Source organism: Chiloscyllium plagiosum, unplaced genomic scaffold (genome assembly GCF_004010195.1).
Source record: "Chiloscyllium plagiosum isolate BGI_BamShark_2017 unplaced genomic scaffold, ASM401019v2 scaf_7356, whole genome shotgun sequence".
NCBI classification, from domain to species: Eukaryota; Metazoa; Chordata; class Chondrichthyes; order Orectolobiformes; family Hemiscylliidae; genus Chiloscyllium; species Chiloscyllium plagiosum.
Genome location: NW_025214275.1, coordinates 12,660 through 18,634, shown reverse-complemented (window position 1 = coordinate 18,634; position 5,975 = coordinate 12,660). Strand labels below are relative to the sequence as shown.

At 44.9% G+C, this 5,975-nt stretch overlaps 1 long non-coding RNA gene across 1 annotated transcript in view; it reads right to left on the bottom strand.

Annotated features, from left to right (window-relative positions):
- Positions 1–5,975, bottom strand: part of LOC122547855 — an 8,560-nt gene that overhangs the window by 592 nt on the left and 1,993 nt on the right. Inside the window, exon 2 of the long non-coding RNA XR_006311108.1 lies at positions 2,839–2,945. This is a non-coding gene — a long non-coding RNA (uncharacterized LOC122547855). The remainder of the gene's footprint in view (positions 1–2,838; positions 2,946–5,975) is intronic.

Genomic DNA, 5,975 nt, shown 5'->3' with positions numbered 1-5,975 from the left:
CAGGTGCTGAAAGTGGCATTTGGGACACTAACATTGAATGGAATGTGCTGATTCGATTCGATTCCACTGTCTGTGGGGTGTTTGCACATTCTCCCTGTGTGTCTGCGTGGGCTTCATCTGGATGCTCTTAATTTCCTCCCACAAATCCAAAGACATGCAGGTTAGCTGGATTAGCTTTGGGTAATGGTAGGTTACAGAGTTAGGGTGGGATGCTGTTCCGATGGTTGGTATAGTCTCATGGGCCGAAGGCCTGCTTCCACACTGTAGGGATCCTGTCACTGAGTATAGGGATTAGGAGGTCACGTTGTGGCTGAGTTGGGCATTGGTGAGGCCAGTTTTAAAATACTGCATTCAATTGTGGTCTCCCTGATTTCAGAAAGATGTTACCAGAATAGGACTCAACCTCTTAATGACAAGTTCCTGGGAAGTGCTGACAGACAAACAGACCATGCAGTGTGGGTTGATAGTTCCTTGAAAGTGTGGTTGAAGGTAGACAGGTCGGTGAAGGTGGTGTGCGACATGCTAGCTGTTATTGGGCAGTGCATCGAGGATAGGAGTTGGGAGACCATGTTTCGGTTGTACAGTTTATTGGCTCGGACACTTTTGCAAGCCCCATACTACTTTCAATTCCAGTCTCCCTGCTATAGGATGGATGTTGGGAAACTTGCAAGAGTTCAGAAAAGCTTTTCCAGGGTGTTGCTAGTACTGGAACATTTGAACCATAGGGAGAGGCTGAATCGGCTGAGGCTATTTCCCTGCAGCACTGGACACTTTAGGTGGCTTTATCGAACTTTATAAAATCATGAGGAGCAATGATAGGGTGACTAGTCATGGTTTCTTTTTTCCAAGGATAGGGGAGACCAAACAAATGTGAATCTTTTTTCCAAGGTGGAAATGACAAATTCTAAAGAAGAGATGGCAAGTTTAAAGGAAATGAAAACCGAAACAACTGAAGATACTGTAAACCAGGAAGAGAAACAGAAGTTTCTGGAAAAGGTCAGCAGGTCTAGCAGCATCTGTGAAAAGAAATTAGAGTTAATGTATCTGAGGAAGGGTGACCAGACCCGAAACTTTAACTGATTTTTCTTCACAGATGTTGCATGACCTGCTGAGCATTTCCAACAACATCTGTGCAAGTTTAAAGGGAGTTGTTTGGAGTATATACCTGAGAGTAACTTTATAAAGTGCGAGTCAGACCACATCTGGAGTAATGACAGAAGTTTTGGTCCCTTTATTTAAGGAAATACATCAATTCATCAGAGGCATTTCACAGAATATTGACTGGGATGAACCCTTGTTTGCAGGGATTATCTTTTAAGAAAAGGCTGAAGAAGTTCGGACTCTACTCACTGGATTTGGGATGAATGAGAGGTGATCTCATTGTAACATGTAGGATTCTTAAGGAGTTTGACAGGGTAAATACTGGGAGGATGTTTCCCATCATGAGGGAGTCTGGAACCAGATTCTGGGTCAGTCACGGAATCACGGGTTCTGTTTTGGATTCGTCAAGTTTAAGGCAACACCGACACAGGTCAGTGGTTTCAGTAGCAATGGAGCTGGGGTGAGGTGGAGACAAGCAACATTTTAAGAGATTAGACTTCCTGGGTGTTTGTGATTGTGTAGAGGTCTGATGAGAAGGTCACCTTGGGGTCAGATATGAGAGCAATATTGTGAAGAGTGTGGTTCTGCCCCAGATAGTTCCCAGGAAGAGGGAGGGGCTCAGCAGTAAGGGAAAGTAATTTGTAATAGCAACTGAAGGGAATGGGTTTAACCATTGCAGCGTTCCGTTGCAGGAAATTGCAGCCGATCCCGTAGTGGGAGAATGATGAGCAGTTTGATAACTGAGTAATGGAGAGGGATGATGAGGAGGGAGAGCTGGGCATTGTCAGTGTACATGTGAAACCTAACATGGTGCTTTTGGACGATGTCATCTCCTGGCAGTATGTAGGTAAGAAACAGGAGGGACCAAGGAGAGATTCTTAAGGGACACCAAATACAAGGAATTCAGAAAGGAAAGGGAGAGTTGGGATGGAGCAGGTTTTTCCAACAACGGTGGGGTCAAATATTAGTTTGTAGCAGAATGGGAGAGAAGGACATAACCAGAAAAGACAGACAGATAGAACAAACAACAATATCTGTGAATTGGTGAGGAGGAGTGATGAGGAGGAGGAGCAGCCCAACTCCAAAAGCACTATTTCTACATTAGTGACGTCACCCAACTCCACCCTAGTCTCAGCTCATTGACTGAAATACTCGTCCATCCCTGTGTTATCTCCAGACTTCGTTATCCAAACACACTCCTGGCCAGCCTCCCACATTCAACTTACATGCAATCTCAAGAGTATCTAAAACCCTACTGCCCAAGTGCTCACTTGTACCAAAACTTGTTGATCCATCAAAAGGCTCCTATTAACAAGCAACAATTTAAAATTCTCACCCTTGATGTAATTCCTGGCTGTGAACATCCCTGTCTCCCTGCACCACACAACCTGTGAGACCCCGACAGCTCATTTTCTTTCAGACTCCCAACGATGTGTTTATTCATTGCTTCAATTGTCTGGCTGTTTCTACTGTTGCCAAGGCAACACGGTCTGGAATTCCCACCCTAACCCTCTCAGACCTGCTTTCGTCCTTTAAGGTATTCCTGAAAACCTGCTTATTTGGCAACTCTTTTGATCACCTGACCTAATATCCCCATCTGTGGCCTTATGTCAGAAGTTCTCAATAGTATTTCTGTGAAATTATAAACATGATTAAAAAAAACAAACTGTTGTTGATTTGCATATACATTGTCAACTCTTCACTGTCGCTGAGTGAATAATCTATAACAGCTCTTACCCAAACACATTGTGGGAGCACCTTCACCACACGAATTGCAGCTGTACAAGGAAGTCAAACATCACCTTCTCCACAGGCAATGGGGCTTTAGCACTGATGACTGGTATCTGTGGAGGGAGAAACACACAGTTGATATTTCAGGGAGTGAAAAATGCATTATAGGGAGGGATAATGGTGCAGAATTTGGGATTTTCAAATTTGTGTTTTACAATGTGCACTAAGTTCTATAAAACCTCTCATCCCATACCATGAAAATTTCCTTCTCTTCCTGGTCAATGTGTCTTTCCTTTCCCCTGCCCTTCACTTTCACACATTTCCAATGCCTTGGTCACAACAACACTGCGCTGTCAGTGACGTTTATCACGTGGTTGAGTATTGTCCCGCCCCACATTCACTCCGATTGGTTGAAGGACCAACTAGCACCTCTAGCCCCCGTTCCCCCACTCTTATTGGTCCTGCGCTGACATCAATAATCCGAGGCCCATTGTGGGCTGGAGCATGCTCAGTGCTTCCTGCTTTTGCTGCTGTTCATCAGGTATGAGAGAGAGGGCTCATCCCTGTTTCTCCTGATGTCAGACAATAGCAACAACTACCTGTATTGTATGGAGCCTTTCACATTGACAAATCTCCTAAAATGCTTCACGAATGATGGAAACGTTGATTAAAAAGAACGATTTTTAGATACATCTTTAAGGCGGAGAGGGGGGGTTAGGGAGGATATTCCAAAGGTTTGTGTCCTCGGCAGCTACAATCGTGGAGTGATATAGGTGGGCAACAGCTTACAATGGAGACAGTTAGTGGCTAACCATAGGTTAACAACCTCATGTCGTAGCCCCCTACCCAACCCACCAGGCCTTGTTCTCACAGCCTGCCATTACACACTACCTATGGTTAGCCACTAACAGTCTCCATTAACAGCTAGTCACCCTCCCCAGCCAGATCGTTATCCTTTATCCAACCGTTCTTCTCACTCTATCCCCACCTATCCTTTACTCCTTTTATCTTCCCCCCACACTAACTTCTGCACATAAACTGACTTCTTTTCTCAGTAACATCTGTCCTGAGGAAGGGACACTAGGTCTGAAACTTTAACTATGATTTCTCATCACAGATACTGCCAGACCTGCTGAGCTTTTCCAGAACCTCCTGGTTGTTGTTTCTGATTTACATCTTCTGCAGTTCTTTTGGTTTTAATTTAACGGGAGTTTGTAATTCAGGTCCAACAGCCTCTGTCCCAGTCTCTGCTGTCTCTCCCAACCCCAAACAGTGACACTGCACCTGCACAGCTCATGGACAGGTGTTGTCTTGCTGGCCACACCCCTCATTCAATCCCATGGCTGCAGGACCACACAGACTCTCCTCCCATTGGTCTGGAGCTGCCGTCAATCAGCCGGGCCCCATTGTGATGAGAGTGGAGGGCTAATCCCTCTCTCTGCCCTGGGATGAGCTTCATCATTCACAGTGAATGGGGCAGTATCACAGAGCACAGGGGCTGGGGGCTATTCAGCCCATTGGGGCTGTACTGTCTCCCTCTGGAGATGCTGCAAATCTGTCCCAAGTCCCCTCCCTTGTGCCCATAGCTCCCCAAATCTTTCCTTAAAAAGTAAAATTCCAAGTCTGTTTCAGAATACCTGCTGAATCTGTGTCGTTCAGACTGTTCCAAATGCTCAGAACTTACTGAGTAAAATAGTGTTCACATTTTCACCTTGTATTATTTGCCAATTACTTGAAAGTAGTTACTAAAAATTGTGACAGTGTTAACAATCCCTCTCTCTCTCTGCAAATTCAAGATCTTGGAACCTAATCTGCACCAGATCGAAATCACTGCTTCACCTTCTCAGCTCCAAGGATAATTATCTGTGCTTCAGCTACCTCTCCACAAAATAGAGGAATGCATCTTAATTTATTAAGATCAAAGAAACAGACCTTCGGTCCAACAAGGAATCCTAAGCTAATGGATTCCCATTTACCATCTATTGGCCTGTATCCATCAAAACCCTTCCTAGTCATGTACCCAATTGGAAGCCTTTTAAATGTTGTGATTTTATCAGCCTCCACTACTTCATCTGGTAACTCCTCCCATACACACACCACACTCAGCTTGAAAACGTTGCCACTTAGATCCCTTTTCAATCTTTGCCCTCTCAACTTAAACCCAGGTGCTCTAGTTTTGGACCCACCTAACCTGAGGAAATAGGAACCCAGCTGCTCACCTTATCCACGCCCCTTGTGATTTTATAAATCTCCATGAAGTCACCTCACAGTCTTTGACTCTTCACAGAAAATAGCCCCAGCCTATTCAGCCTCCCCCTGTAGCCCAAATCCTCCAATCCTGGCAACGTTTTTGTAAATCTTGTCCAAACCTTTTCAAGTTTCACAGCATCATTCCCAGAACAGGAAAATTCAAACTGAAAACAGAATTCCAGAAGTGGCTTAATCAACGTCCTGTCCAGCCACAATATGACATCCCAGTTTCTGTATTCAATGCATTGACCAATAACGGAGAGCGTTAATGGAGTCCCATTGCCAGCGGTTCACCCTTATCCCTCTAAAGTCTTCCTCTTCATGTACCCAATCAAAAGCCTTTTAAATGCTGCAATTATACTATCCTCCACCCCTTCCTCTGGCAGTTCATTCCATACTTGCAATGCCCTCAACATGAATAAGATGCCCCTTAGCTCCCTTTTAAATCTTTCCCCTCTCACCTTAAGCCTGTACCCTCCAGTTCTGGACCCACCGAACTTGGGAGAAAGTCCCTGACTGCTCACCTTATCCATGCCCTTCATGATTTTATAAGATCACCTCTCAGCCTCCAACTCTCCAGGGAAAATAGTCCCAGCCTATTCAGCCTTTCCCAATAGCACAAACCGTCCAACCCTGGCAAAATCCTTGCAAATGTTTTCTGAACCCTTTCAAGTTTCTCAACATTATTCCAAGAACAGGGAGATTGGAACTGAAAACAGAATTCCAGAAGAGCTGTAATCAGCGCCCTGTACAGCTACAATATGACGTTACAACAGCTGCATTCAATGCATTGACCAATAATGAGGAGCGTACCAAACACTGCATTCACTACCCCGCCTACCTGTGACTCGACTTCAAAGGAACTAGGAACCTGCACTCCAAGGTCTCTTTGT